Below are 13,911 nucleotides of genomic sequence, written 5' to 3'. Positions count from 1 at the left end.
CAATAAAGTCAGCCTTTCAACTATAAGTTGCTACATGTCTTTACATACACTTTTAAACATTATCTTAGCTGACTTGCAGATAATCTAATGCATATGTGTCAACTACAGTGGATCAAAACAGCACACTACAAATTTGATGATGCAATTCCTCAAGGTGAAGCTTGGCAAACTCATAAAGGCCACCAGCCTTATAGTGCTTGTATGCTTCTCTTACTCATTTTGAGATCTCTTAAATGACATGGTGGCCTTATGCGCCTGATTTGGAGCTCATGTTGTGCAATACTCCAGGGAAAAACAAGGAAGAGGATCTTTCTCCTCTCCAAACAGAGCACATAAAACTGCTTCCACCAGAGAATACAAAAAAAAGATGGTAATCCTTGTCAAAAAGCTGAAACCTTTGAAAAAGCTGAAACACACCATTCACCAATCAGTTAACTGCACAGTTGTCAGTATATGCGCATTGTACCACTCAATGCAAATCAATCATTCATTCAACCCCTCAATAGGAAGAATACAATCAACTCACAGTAATTCCTCATTCCAATCAATATTCAATGGATGCCTGCGTCAACTAGAGACATCAATCTAGAGTACACCAAAACTCATAATATGGCAGGTGCTCTGATAGACGCAAGGTCTTCACACTAACCAGTTTGTTGGGAGGACATGAAAAGCTGGAACAAGCTCCTTCTAAGTAACACCATATAGCCCCAAAATCCTCAATCTAAAATACCAATGTCATTGGGTAAAATCCTTAACAATCGCAATTGTGAGGGAGAAAACTAGAACGACCCCTTCATTCTTGACCGCACACAAGCAGACAGATAATCAACAAAGTAATAGAGAAAGATTGGTCCAGATCACATAGATTTTCCTTGCAAACAGTGTCAAAAACAACAAAAGGACATTGCATTGCCATACCACAACAGCTGTCAAAAGAAGGATAAAACAAGATCCCTGCATAGATCGTCTGAAAACAACTCTACCAGACAACAAAGAACCCCTACAAGGAAGACATGCATCAGCCAGTAAACAATGGTAGCATACATCTTTTTCCACTGTTTCAGTGAGATAATAAAACTCGTCTTTGTGCTTGTCTACAATAAAGGTATTGAAATTCTCCTCCCATGCTTGCAATTTGATCACCTTTCTGTCCCATGTCACATTAGTCAAACAATCTATAATCAATTTTGTTATTGATTTCAATATCAGAAACCAGCATAAAGAAGAGCGTAGTAAACTCGCTGTTGGGAGCCATACAAAATTTGTAATCAGTTTTTGTATTTCAAAACTAAGGAAACAGCTTCATGAAGGAAACAGTTTGCAGCTCATCAAACCTCCGAATTTTGCAGATAGTTTCGATTAAAAAAAGCCTAAGATACATTAACCAGCATTGTGAATAAAAAAGATGAGACGTGATGTAGTGTAGCTCAAAACGATGTTAAAGTTGCTAGATGTGCAAAGTTATAGAGTGTGTAAGTTATGCACTCAGGTGCTTGCAATACAAAAATCATAGACGAGTGTAGTGCTTGGTGCAGAAGCTTTGACGAGTGCAAAGAATTTCCTCAAGTGTAACCTTTATCATGTCCTCCCCTACGGGCCAAGCCAAAAAAATTATCTACATACTAGCTTTGTAGAGTCGGCAGCCATACAACATTATATGGGTCACATCCGAGTACTCATTGAGGTGGCCGCTACTCAAAGTCCTTCCATACAACGAAAACACAATCAGATGCCAATCTAGATTGCAAAAAACTGCAAAACAACAAAAATCACAGTGTGATATTGATTCAGATTAGAAGAAATAATTTCAAACCCAATAAGAAAACAAACATAACGAAAAGAAGAGAGCATTACTAGAGGTCTAGCCCACCCAATTTTGGCTCTCCGCATCCACATTTCAATTGAGTTGGCTGTCAAAAGCTTCCGTTAGTGATCTCTTTCCATAATGAAGATTGAATACATAGCGCGCACATTTACAAAGGTGGGACAACTCAAATTCAAGCTCACAAAAACTCATTGACCAACTACCTCATGAGAAGTATGTTGCGAAGAAGTACCCTCATCCGCTCTATCCTAAAAGAAGACACGAACAAAGTTAGAATATTGACATGAAAGGAGAAAAGTAGAAAAGGGTGAAAACATTTCAAGAAGAAGAATAACCTCTGTAGAGCTTGGAAGTATAGTAACTATAAATTTCCAATCTAGCCAAAAAATTTCAGATTCTTCGTCATCCAACCAAAAAATAAGGGCTTTTCTCTTATGCTCATCAACTTCCACAATAAAAGCATCCTTCATTCGACAGTCATGTGAGAACGCAATGTCATGGTCACTTGGCTCAAGCAACGGTGGAACATCACCTGGATGCCCTCTTTGCACCAATCTCCCTCGAACCTTATGCCCACTAACTTCATACATTATCTCCATGTCATTCATAGGAGAACTTAACCAGAAACATTTATGCTTTAGCCAAGCAAGAGGTCGCACCATGTCCTTACAATTAGTCCTCTCACTTGTGAGTACAAGAGGCATCCTTGTTACCTTATCCACGATGAAAATGCTTTGAACCAAATATTCCACAACCATAAATAGCTAAAGTTCTCCTTCTTGTTTATGAAGAAACATTTTCTTCAAACGTCCTCTATGAAAAACTTCAGGTTGCTCGCATGTCTGAGATAGCTTGTCTAGAAAAACCACATAATCACCTTGTGCATACTTACATCCACGCAAAAAAGCCTTGAAGTAGTAAACACCCATAGCATTTACATTCTCCAAAGTAAGCAAAGTTGCGTCCTTCCACTTGTAAATTGTTAGCAATGACTCCCTCTTGTGTGCTCTAAGAAAAAAATACTTCTTCTCCTTTCCACCAACAATAGGACCCTTGTTATCTACCAATCCTTTACAACTACTTGGAAGGAGCCTAGAACATGCATTCCATACATCCTTGGGTTTCTCTTCTGATGATGCTAACAAAATACATTTCTCATGCCAATCAACACAATATGTAGGAGCATATTGATCTCCATGTCCCTCTAGAAAAACCAACAAGGAATGCACAAAATACTTGTCTCAATCAAAGCATTGCACCCCATCCTTCTCAACATTGATTCATTTCCAAATCCTTGTCAACAAATGACGACAAAAGAATTTGGTTTAAAAAATGTCATTCGACTTGCTATTGGTGGGTATACTCAAGTAGCCCGAAACACATCTCTCAAAAGAGAAGCACCAAAAACAATCGTGAGACCCATGTCTCAATATGTCATCAAGAATTTCACCATTACCTAACAAAACCCACAAACCTAATAAGATACATACATTTGAGAATGATGTGATTTTCACAATAGCTTGAAAATGACTCATATCTGCAACATGTTCCAGAGGCAAGCTATTTGGACCCTCCCACTCCTCCGATAAGATGCGCCATGAAAGAAAAAGAGATCGACAAACTCTTATGTCATCTTGGGTCCATCCCTTCTCTCTCGTACACCCAAAAAAAATATGTGAAATATCAATGAGAATCTTTCCAAGAACTACATCCTCTTGGGAGATCCCATTGACCACATTAAGGATGTGTGGTAGACATCTGCTTTGAATATCTTGTAATGTTGAGAAGGATGTTGTGGCCATCGTCCACTATTCAAAATATTCTTGGGAATTGAACTGTCCACCGGTTTCACAGCCTTATCAATCTCTTCTTTCATGGATGTAGAAGCCATTGACACCAATTTTCTTACATATTTTTGAAACAGGTTAAGAGACAAGATGTGCATGGAATCATAGACCAAGTCTCTAGAAAGGTCAAAACCATATAAGTGATAGAGACTCCACAGTCTAGACTCCCCGGACAATCCTCCTTTTCTCAAGGTGTTTTCCTTTTTCTTCTTTGTCATACATCTCTTCGACTTTTTAATCCTACTCCACATCTTCTCCACATGCCTCCTCTTTGGAGGATAGCTTCCTTGGTACCTGTTTGCATCATACACATAGCGGTCACCCACAAGTGTTGCCTTTGCCTTGTATCGCCTACAAAAACTCATGCCTCCATCTTTAACTTACCCAAGTTTACATTGAGCAGGGTGATCTCCCGAGCATAACATGAGCATGCTTCTTAATGTGACTCTCCCACCTTGTATTTTATCACTGATATCATTGGAAGGATATGCGTAATACATATCAAAACCCTCCACATAAGATCTTTCAAGATCTAAAAGTAAGGGATGTAAGAATGCACCAAGTATATCATTATGCTTTGTCTCCAAGTCTCTATGCGAGAGAGGCAAAAACAATATGGTTAAAGATCCCATTACTGATCTTTTGCCCCCATTCATGACCACTATTTCAACTACGGCACTATCTTTCATTGTTGTAGAAGCGGCTTGGAAGCCATCCCAATGTAGCATGAGAGAAAAATTCCAAGGATCCCCCTTCACAACACAAAAAAAAAAAGAAAATGTAAGTTGACTACATCGCGCAAAAGGCATAGAGTGTGAATCCACCATATATCAAACATTATACATGTATCATCTTTCTCTTGGCATGAACTTCTTTACAACATTTTGTGCATGTAAATTGATACTCTTCATTTGGCTCACTCATAGAGCTCTGGACTCCTAGACTCCTTAGGAAACGTCCCGTAAGCTTGCTTGAAAAGATCATTAACACTAGTTCTGTAATTGGACACTTAAGTGTCCTGAGACACTAAAGTGTCTTGTTTTTCTATCAAGTTTTGGCAATTTATTTGTCAAGCTAGAAAGAAGTTTTTTACACCTTGCTTCTACCATAGGTTTGTTATGAAGGAAAGAAAACACTAGATTTTTCTCCATATCAAAATACAATCCGCATGGAGAGAATTTTAGTAAGTTCTAAGTCATAAATTTTAGTAAAATTTCAAGCTATTTTGCCCAAAAAATCATAAAATTCTTATATCTTTGTGTAGAGATGGCCCTTTTTATGTTTATAAAAGCCAAGTGTTAGCATTTAGTGTTACAAAAAAATAGAATGAACTTCAAAGATAAGTATTCAAGTCACACACAAGTTATAGACATAATTTCATACTTGAGTATGTGTTGAATAAGAGCATAATTTTGGTCTTCCCAAGGTCCCCTCATGAAATTGGTACTATTCTAGTGCAATTTGACAACCACAAATGACTTTATATGTTTAAACCAAGAAACTATACATATTTTTTGGGCTCCCTAACTCAATTAAATCTCGTTGCTTGAACTCTATCTTGAATTTTTTATATGCAAAATCTTGAAATTCATGAGTTCTCCATAATAACATTGAAACCAAGGTTTTAGGCACCCCAATTGTGTATGTACCATGTAATTTGATACATTTAGTGTATCTAAGTGGAAAGTTTGCTATTATTTGAGGTTTTAAATGCTTGTCGAGAATAAAAATATCAAAGTTCTCTCTTATACGGTTTTGAATATTTAAAATGATCCAATAATTGTTGCATACCAAAGCCCTTCTACTTGACACCTTGAGTACCCAACGGAAAGGGCAAGCAATGTATCAATTTCTAAAACTCACAAATACATTAGAAATATATTTTTCTTTGTATACAAGGATATGCTTGAAATGGCCACATCAAACACATGGAACTTTCCATAATTTTATGTACTCCAAAGTCATTTTTTTTGCACATGAAACTTTCAATTATCTATAGAAAAATTGTGGAAAAGTCACCTAAAATTTTCTACAAGGTTGCTCATTTTTTCTTGAGCTTATAAAGTTGATTTCTTCAAAGCATCAATCGAAGTCTTACAAAGGTCAACTTGATGAGCATATTTCTTGATCATGGTAGATTCTAAAATGCAAGGTTATATTTTTAAAAGACCCTCTAGCTAACATATTTAAGCATATCAAGAGGGTTCTTAAATAAACCGTCTAATGCAAGTAGCATTTAATTTAAATTTGTAAAAAAAGGACACTTACGTGTCCTGTTTTGGTACCAAACTAGTGTTAATTACATATCACGGGTGCTTCCCAATACCATTTCGAGTTCCAAAAGTCTTGATAGACTCTCATCTTTTCCTCATCCCAAAATTCGTTGATATGTGAAGAATAGTCACATGCCTTCTTATCCAACCATTGTCCTCTTTCCCTCCACATGGCTAGAAAGTCATGGCAAAATGTCTCACTAGCACACAAGAGCCGAAGTTGATCCAAAACAGAGATGTATTGAAAAGAAATCATATCTTTCCTAGGCTTTTGACAGTGTTGGCATCGCTTGCAACACTCTTTGAAGTCACGTACCAAAGATGATGGATTGTCTTCTATACTACAACCACACTTCCTAAATGTACCCTCATACGCATCCTGTGGGCTAGGTGTAAAACCTTGAGGATCATGGGACATATCCTCGGTGCCAACACAAAGCTTCCACTCCTGAGGAGTCACCATGCCCATCGCTTTGTACATTTGCAATAGCTGAGTGAAGTTGCATGGAATTCTCTTACCCCCCAATTGTCTATTCCAATTTCTTGGCTTGCGAACTAGAAGGGATGCAAGAGACCTTGCTTGAGAGGTCCTATTTGCTTTCTTTTGTGCATTCACATTCAATCCATCAAAAAGAATTTTCAAAATCTCATCTTGAAATTTCAAAGATGTGCGGTGTTGGTCACATAATGATTGGATGCGTATCACACAATCTAGTATGTACCAATCCAATTGCTCGTCATCCAATGCACTAGAACTCAGTGGAATGACCTAGAGAAGGAAGCATACTGAGTATAATTGTGCACTGGCAAATTCATCAGAACTACTTTTAAGCATCGCATTTGTGACATGTTTAGCATCACAAAAACGTCATAAACCCTTTTACTAGAAAAAAGACTCGTCTCCCTTCCAACATAGCATATACAAGTGGTGAATGCCAAGAAAAGAAAATGTTCTATTATACGTTCCTAGGCCATCATGAGGCGGTCAAAGTGATGCATCATATACCTAGCTAGTCCCAAGCCTTGACATCGTTTCAAAAAAACCATTATGGAAAACAATCTCAAAACATAAATGCATTACTTTACGCAAGAGCTAATTCATGAAAGAAAAAAAGCCAAGAGATCCACCCCATTGACATCGGTTGCAAACAATATACAATTTAAACTTGTACATCCTCACGAAACACAATTTCAAAGAGAGGGTGAGAGATTTGGAATTCTGACCTGTGCTTGCAAGTTGCAAGCGTATTAGTCTGATGAGGGGCGGGTGCACTTGTGATGCGCAATAAATTAGGTGAGTATAGCTGCCAAGCCAGAAGATGACTGTGCTTATAACCAGAAGTAGTACATCTTCAGAATGTCAAATCTTTCTCAGCTTATGCTTCAGCTAGAAGATAACTGGGTTTGTAATCAAAGGTAGTGTACGCCAGCTTGTGAGTCTTGAGAGTATTCAAGATGCCCCGTTTCCTGCGTATCCGAAACCTCACGTAGCACTGTAGCAGGCCCAGGTAGCGACTCAACAAGAGTATTCAAGCTACCCGTTTCTTGCGTATCTGAACCCTCGCGCAACACTATAGCAAGCCCAGGTAGAGACTCAACGAGCGAAAACCTGCAGAAGGAGTCCTCTCGGCCACTCAAGAGCAAAAACCTGTGCTCTCGGTCAAAAATTCAGGCTCAATTTCATAATCCAGGTTTCACACATTTAGGGCAAAGTCTAAGCTATTACATTGGATAATAGAACGTCCAAGTGAAGACTCCAATTTGTGGTCGTGTCACTTATAAATTGTTGCCTATGAAAATGCATGCCTCGCCTAGAAGAAATTACGAGGATAGGAAAGCATGCATACTCTGCTAGAATAATTGCAGACGCGTCACTTTGAATCATGAATAATTGTAGACGCGTCATCTCATCATTTTGTGATAGCCAATATGTGCTCATGATTAGCCTACCTTTGCATAGCCAATCATGATGTTATGTCCCCAGATAACATAATTAAGTGGATGTGTCATCTAAGCCACGTAAAGCCAAGGCCCGAGGAACATTACAGTTGCAGACTCATATCATAGTCAGAATACTAAGAAGTCAATGATAATATGAGGGCACTACACGATAGTGCAGATATGCATCATGCATGTATGCAATGCAACTAGAACGTCATGGTGATTATGAGACGCCCAATGTATTATGAGATATGAGACCGCTTCCATTGTTTGTTTAGAGAGGAGCTACGTCTTCGGATCAGATATATTAGCTCCCTCTATGATAATGACCAAGGACATTTCCACAACACATATCATAGCAACAATACTAAGAAGTCAAAGATATATGAGGGCACTACAAGATTAGTGTAGACATGTCTCATGCATGTATGTAGTGCAAATAACACGTCATGGTGATAATACCTAGATAGTATTTCTTGCAGAGGTGCGGGATCTATAATATCAAGATGTGGAAAAATATGAGGGTGGGAGAGATATTCTAGATATAACTTATACAAAGTAATGTATCTCGCTCTTATTACCTTATGTATGCATAGAGCACCCATGATGATGGCGCCATAAATATGATGGTAGATGCGGGGACCGGATTGCCTCCCTTTATGGTAAAAGCTCAAGGTTAATCCCTAGATGATATTGCTTGATATGTGGGACAATATCTTTAAGATATACTACCATGAGAAAAAGACAAAGATAACTTTAGGCGACAGAAAACATGCTACTCTACTAGAATAATTGCAAATGTGTCACTTTCAACATGAATCTCATCTCATCATTTTGCATGATAGCCAATTTGTGCTTATGATTAGCCTACCTTTGCATAGCCAATCATGATGCTATGTCCTAAGGGTGTTTGACTTTCTATACATGCTTCCTCTTTGTAATTGGAAAATATTTGTAACTCGAACAAAATAAAAAATGTGAGATACACATATATTTCCCGAGATAATAAAGAGGATTTGTCATTTCAACCATGTAAAGCCAAGGCCAGAGGCTCATTACATATGTAGACGCCCAATGTATTATGAGATATGAGACCACTTCCATTGTTTGTTTAGAGAAGCGGGCTACGTCTCCGGATCAAATATACTAGCTCCCTCTATAAAAATGACCAAGGACATTTCCACAACTCATATCATAACAAGAATACTAAGAAGTCAAAGATAATATGAGGGCACCACAAGATTAGTGTAGACATGTCTCATGCATGTATGCAGTGAAAATAACACGTCATGGTGATAATACCTAGATAGTATTGCTTGCAGAGGTGCGGGATCTATAATATCAAGATGTGGAAAAATATGAGGGTGGGAGAGATATTCTAGATATAACTCATAAAAAGTACTCTATATCGCGCTTATTACCTTATGTATGCATAGGCCACCCATGATGATGGCACCATAAATATGATGGTAGATGTGGGGACCAGATTGCCTCCCTTTACAATAAAAGCTCAAGGTTAATCCCTAGGAGATATTGCTTGAGATGTGGGACAATATCTTTAAGATATATATACTACCATGATAAAAATACAAACATAACTTTATGCGATAGAAATAAGCACCCTACTCTGCTAGAATAATTGCAGACTTGTCACTTTGAATCATGAATCTCATCTGAGCATTTTGTGCATGATAGCCAATATGTGCTTATGATTAGCCTACCTTTGCATAGCCAATCATGATGTTATGTCCTAAGGGTGTTTGACTTACTGTACATTCTTCCTCTTTGTAATTGGAAAATATTTGTAACTCGAACAAAATAAAAAATGTGAGATACACATCCTTTCCCGAGATAATTAAGAGGATTTTTCATCTCAGCCACATAAATCCAAGGCCAGAGGAGCATTACATATGTAGACACCCAATGTATTATGAGATACGAGACCGCTTTTATTGTTTTTTTATAGAGGGGCTATGTCTCTGGATCAGATATACTAGCTCCCTCTATAAAAATGACCAAGGACATTTCCACAAATCATATTATAACAAGAATACTAAGAAGTCAAAGATAATATGAGGGCACTACAAGATTAGTGGACATGTCTCATGCATGTTTGCAGTGCAAATAACACGTCATGGTGATAATACCTAGATAGTATTGCTTGCAGAGGCGCGTGATCTATAATATCAAGATGTGGAAAAATATGAGGGTGGGAGAGATATTCTAAATATAACTCATACAAGGTAATCTATCTCTTGCTTATTACCTTATGCATGCATAGCCCTCCCATGTGATATACTACAATGACACCCACACAGGGGACTCTCATAGACATAGCTACATTGACATCGTATGTTACATCAATGGATTTCACGCAATCATCAAGATACATAGAGCTACCCGTACCAAGTTCCTCGCAGAGGAGGAGATTGATTGAAGAACAAGACATAGGGCGCCTATGAGAGAATTTGTGTGATGTCATTGTCTATTTAGTTGTTTGGTATATTATTTTGTTTTTTCCATGCCAATATATGGATCATATGATCATGATGATGTATATCTCATAGGTCTTTTAGGCCCTTTGCTCACGCTACATACATTTCATCTCTCTCTCTCTCTCTCTCTCTCTCTCTCTCTCTCTCTCTCTCTCTCTCCTCTCTTCTCTCCACCTCTCTCTCTCTCTCTCTCTCTCTCTCTCTCTCTCTCTCTCTCTCTCTCTCTCTCTCTCGGCCTTATGCGATTGTGTTTCTTAACTTTGTTGGATTCCAAATAATGGTGCTACCATTGTCTCAACTTAATATCGTGCCGTTTAAAAATGCCGATCAAGGCCAAGGGAAAGGGAGGAATTCCGCCTCTAAATAGACAAAAGTAGTGCAAAAACCCAAAAAATAACCTCATTTCTAAAATTTCCTCTTGAAAAAATAAAGGAAAGGAATTTTGTATGATTGGAAAAATAATTTTCCCCGAAAATTGGACCGTGCTACACATTTCAGCTTCAAATATTTTCATGCCAATATATGGATCATATGATCATAATGATGTACATCTCCTAGGTCTTTTAGGCCCTTTGCTCACGTTCCATACATTTCATCTCTCTCTCTCTCTCTCTCTCTCTCTCTCTCTCTCTCTCTCTCTCTCTCTCTCTCTCTCTCTCTCTCTCTCTCTCTCTCTCATGCGATTGTGTTTCTTAACCTTGTTGGATTCCATTTAATGGTGCTATCAATGTCTCAACTTAATATTGTGCCGTTTAAAAATGATGATCGAGGCCAAGGGGGAAAGGAGGAATTTCGCCCCAAAATAGACAAAAATAGTGTAAAAACCCAAAAATAACCTAATTTCTAAAATTTCCTCTTGAAAAAAAAGGAATTTTGTATGATTGGAACAATGATTTTCCCCAAAAACTGGACTGTGCTATACATGTAAACTTTAAATATTTTCAATTTGAAAATTTGGAGGTCCCGCCGGCGCGCACAAGATCAATTCCATGTACTGCATGGCAGTGCACCGTGATATGTGTCACACCCATTGGGCCTACTCGACGAACAGACACCATGGCAACCAGCCAGAACGTGAAGTTCGATTCTCGAACGATGCCAAATAGTTACGTTTGTAGTCTGACCTCCACGGGCCGCTGCAGTGCTGCTTAGCATCCCTGACATGATTATGTACCTACGCGCTATGTGCAGCTTCCTTAATGTTCCTGGCCTTCCTTCTCTTGGCCAAAGGTCTTGGCTTGGAAGCTGGGCTACCTTCAAGCATCACTAGACCCCAAACGTCCTCTCTCTCGCTCTCTCTCTCTAAGCACCATGATTAATGAATGAGAGTCGGCACCTCCCTTTACACATCAAGTACTGGCCAGACGTTGGGACTCGCATGCAGAGCTAGCTCATGAAGCAGGATCTCTCTCTCTCTCTCTCTCTCTCTCTCTCATACCGGGAAAAGAATCAACTATCACTAACTAGAGCTTGACTTTGGAGACGTATAATTAGTCTCGCTCCCAAAATTGTCCTCTCTCTCTCTCTCTCTCTCTCTCTCTCTCTCTCTCTCTCTCTCTCTCTCTCTCTCTCTCTCTCTCTCTCTTGTGGCCTGTAGTAACGCCCCCAACTAGTGTGAAGATATGTGGTCTCTAAGTCTGGGGCAGCTCTGTTATGATTTTCATTAAGCAGGCTAATATTGCAGCTACAACTTACCTTGCACCCTCCCTCTCTCTCTCAAGAGCGCACACTACTCTCTCTCTCTCTCTCTCTCTCTCTCTCTCTCTCTCTCTCTCTCTCTCTCTTTCTCTCTCTTTGAGTGCTGCTTCTCATGTCTTGCACTACTGCCTGCATACTTTGCTCTTGAAGGCCACGACTCCCTGCCCTACAGGAGCACCCTTGCTTTTCTTTCTCTTAAAGATGAAATCCAGGATCGCTCTACCTCTCCTAGCGAATACCGATCTCAAAGTGTCATGTGGTCATGCAGTACAATCCACAACATTAGTGCTGCTCACTAGTACACAACGGAAAAGAGGAAAGGCTTGCCAAGTAGATCAACCACATCATACATGACGGTTCTGATGGACAAGAAATGTGTAGGAAGGTAAGCAATTCTTTTAATATGTAGAGAGAGAGAGAGAGAGAAAACATTTATACTTTGCATTTTTTATTTTAATGTATAGCACCGATCAAAGCATTGGAACTATTGCATTGTGGGATAATCGGAGAGTAGTAGCTTTTGTCGAGGAGTTTTGTGTGACAAGGGAGTACTCTCAAGCAGTGTCATCAAGTGGCAGGAATGGCAAAGCGCTCTTGTACATGACATTGGAAGGTTGGATAGAGCTTAAAATGACAAGCTTCTCGCACCGCCACATGCTTGTAGGATGGAGCAAGCATGTCCTTAATGACAATCCTTTTTCGTTCATGAATCAATCACTAGGAGAGAGCCTCCAAGGGTTATTCAACGTCCAATAAAAAATGGAAACCATAGCCTACTCATGTTGCATGAGATAAAGCATCTTCATCGCGATGCGGTTCCGATAACTCATGAACGTGTTTTTTATCCATCCATGGTGAAAAATAACTATCCTCTTGTAGGAAAAATATGTTGGGACAAACAACACTTTTCTTACAATAAAAGCATGAACAAAATTAGAGGGTGGTTCAAGGAAGGTTTTGGGGATTTAGGGAAGGATGCATTCACACAAATCAATTTGCAAAAAGATCCATTGACTGCAAACAATTTGATGGAATTCATCAAGGAAAACATGCATGACTTGAAAACTCTAGTGTTTTCAAAAGATGTAAAGCTTGAGTGGAGAGTCAAAGACGTGTACGACAAGGTCCTAGAATGGAGACATGCACAAAGAAATCTAAAAAAGAATTCTCAATTGGCAAATTTAGGGGGCGGTCCTTCTTTGCTTAGCCCACTAACTATTGATACAAGGAGACAACGGTGCTATCCCTCACAGGATTTCTCCATGAAAGCACTCAAGGGTACCTCCATGCTCCAATTCATGAAGAGTGCTCTTCACTTGGAGGATCCTCCCAAGGTATACATTATGAATCTCTTTTAATTCTGTGAGTTGTATGTGTGTGTGTTTCCAATATTTCCGAGTTTGTGAGTTGGCTTTTGGTCATTGTCATTCATGCTATGTTGACAAAATACCTTCACGAGTTCCTCAAACATTAAGCATGGTGAGGCACAAGCTTGCAAGTTGCGGTGAGAGATGTCCTTTTGAAGAATCTTTCATTCATCAAGTATAAATGCTATGAATATTACCATGCCCATACTATTTTCTAGTTTACTAACTTGACACTTTGGTATGTTCTTACTTGTTTAGCCAAAGGACTCCGCCTATGTCAATCCCACAAGCTTATGATCAAATGATAATCATGTAAATGAAGATGGAGAACACCCTTTTATGGAGACTTTTGTGGAGGATTACTACATTCCCGAGCCACCAAATGGGAGTGTTAATACAATGGTATGATACACATCATGTGCTTTTGTAGACATGAATACCTTTTTTTGTTCACTTTTGTCT

The 13,911-nt window shown here is 38.9% G+C and overlaps 2 pseudogenes; one reads left to right on the top strand and one right to left on the bottom strand.

Moving 5' to 3' along the window:
* Window positions 1-1,618: 1,618 nt before the first annotated feature.
* LOC147418047 (uncharacterized) lies at window positions 1,619-3,374 on the bottom strand (annotated as a pseudogene).
* A 9,362-nt stretch (window positions 3,375-12,736) lies between these two features.
* LOC147418046 (uncharacterized) lies at window positions 12,737-13,630 on the top strand (annotated as a pseudogene).
* Window positions 13,631-13,911: the final 281 nt, after the last annotated feature.

Source organism: Adiantum capillus-veneris, chromosome 30 (assembly GCF_014529385.1).
Source record: "Adiantum capillus-veneris isolate H3 chromosome 30, ASM1452938v2, whole genome shotgun sequence".
Taxonomy (NCBI): domain Eukaryota; kingdom Viridiplantae; phylum Streptophyta; class Polypodiopsida; order Polypodiales; family Pteridaceae; genus Adiantum; species Adiantum capillus-veneris.
This window is presented reverse-complemented; position numbering and strand designations above follow the sequence as displayed.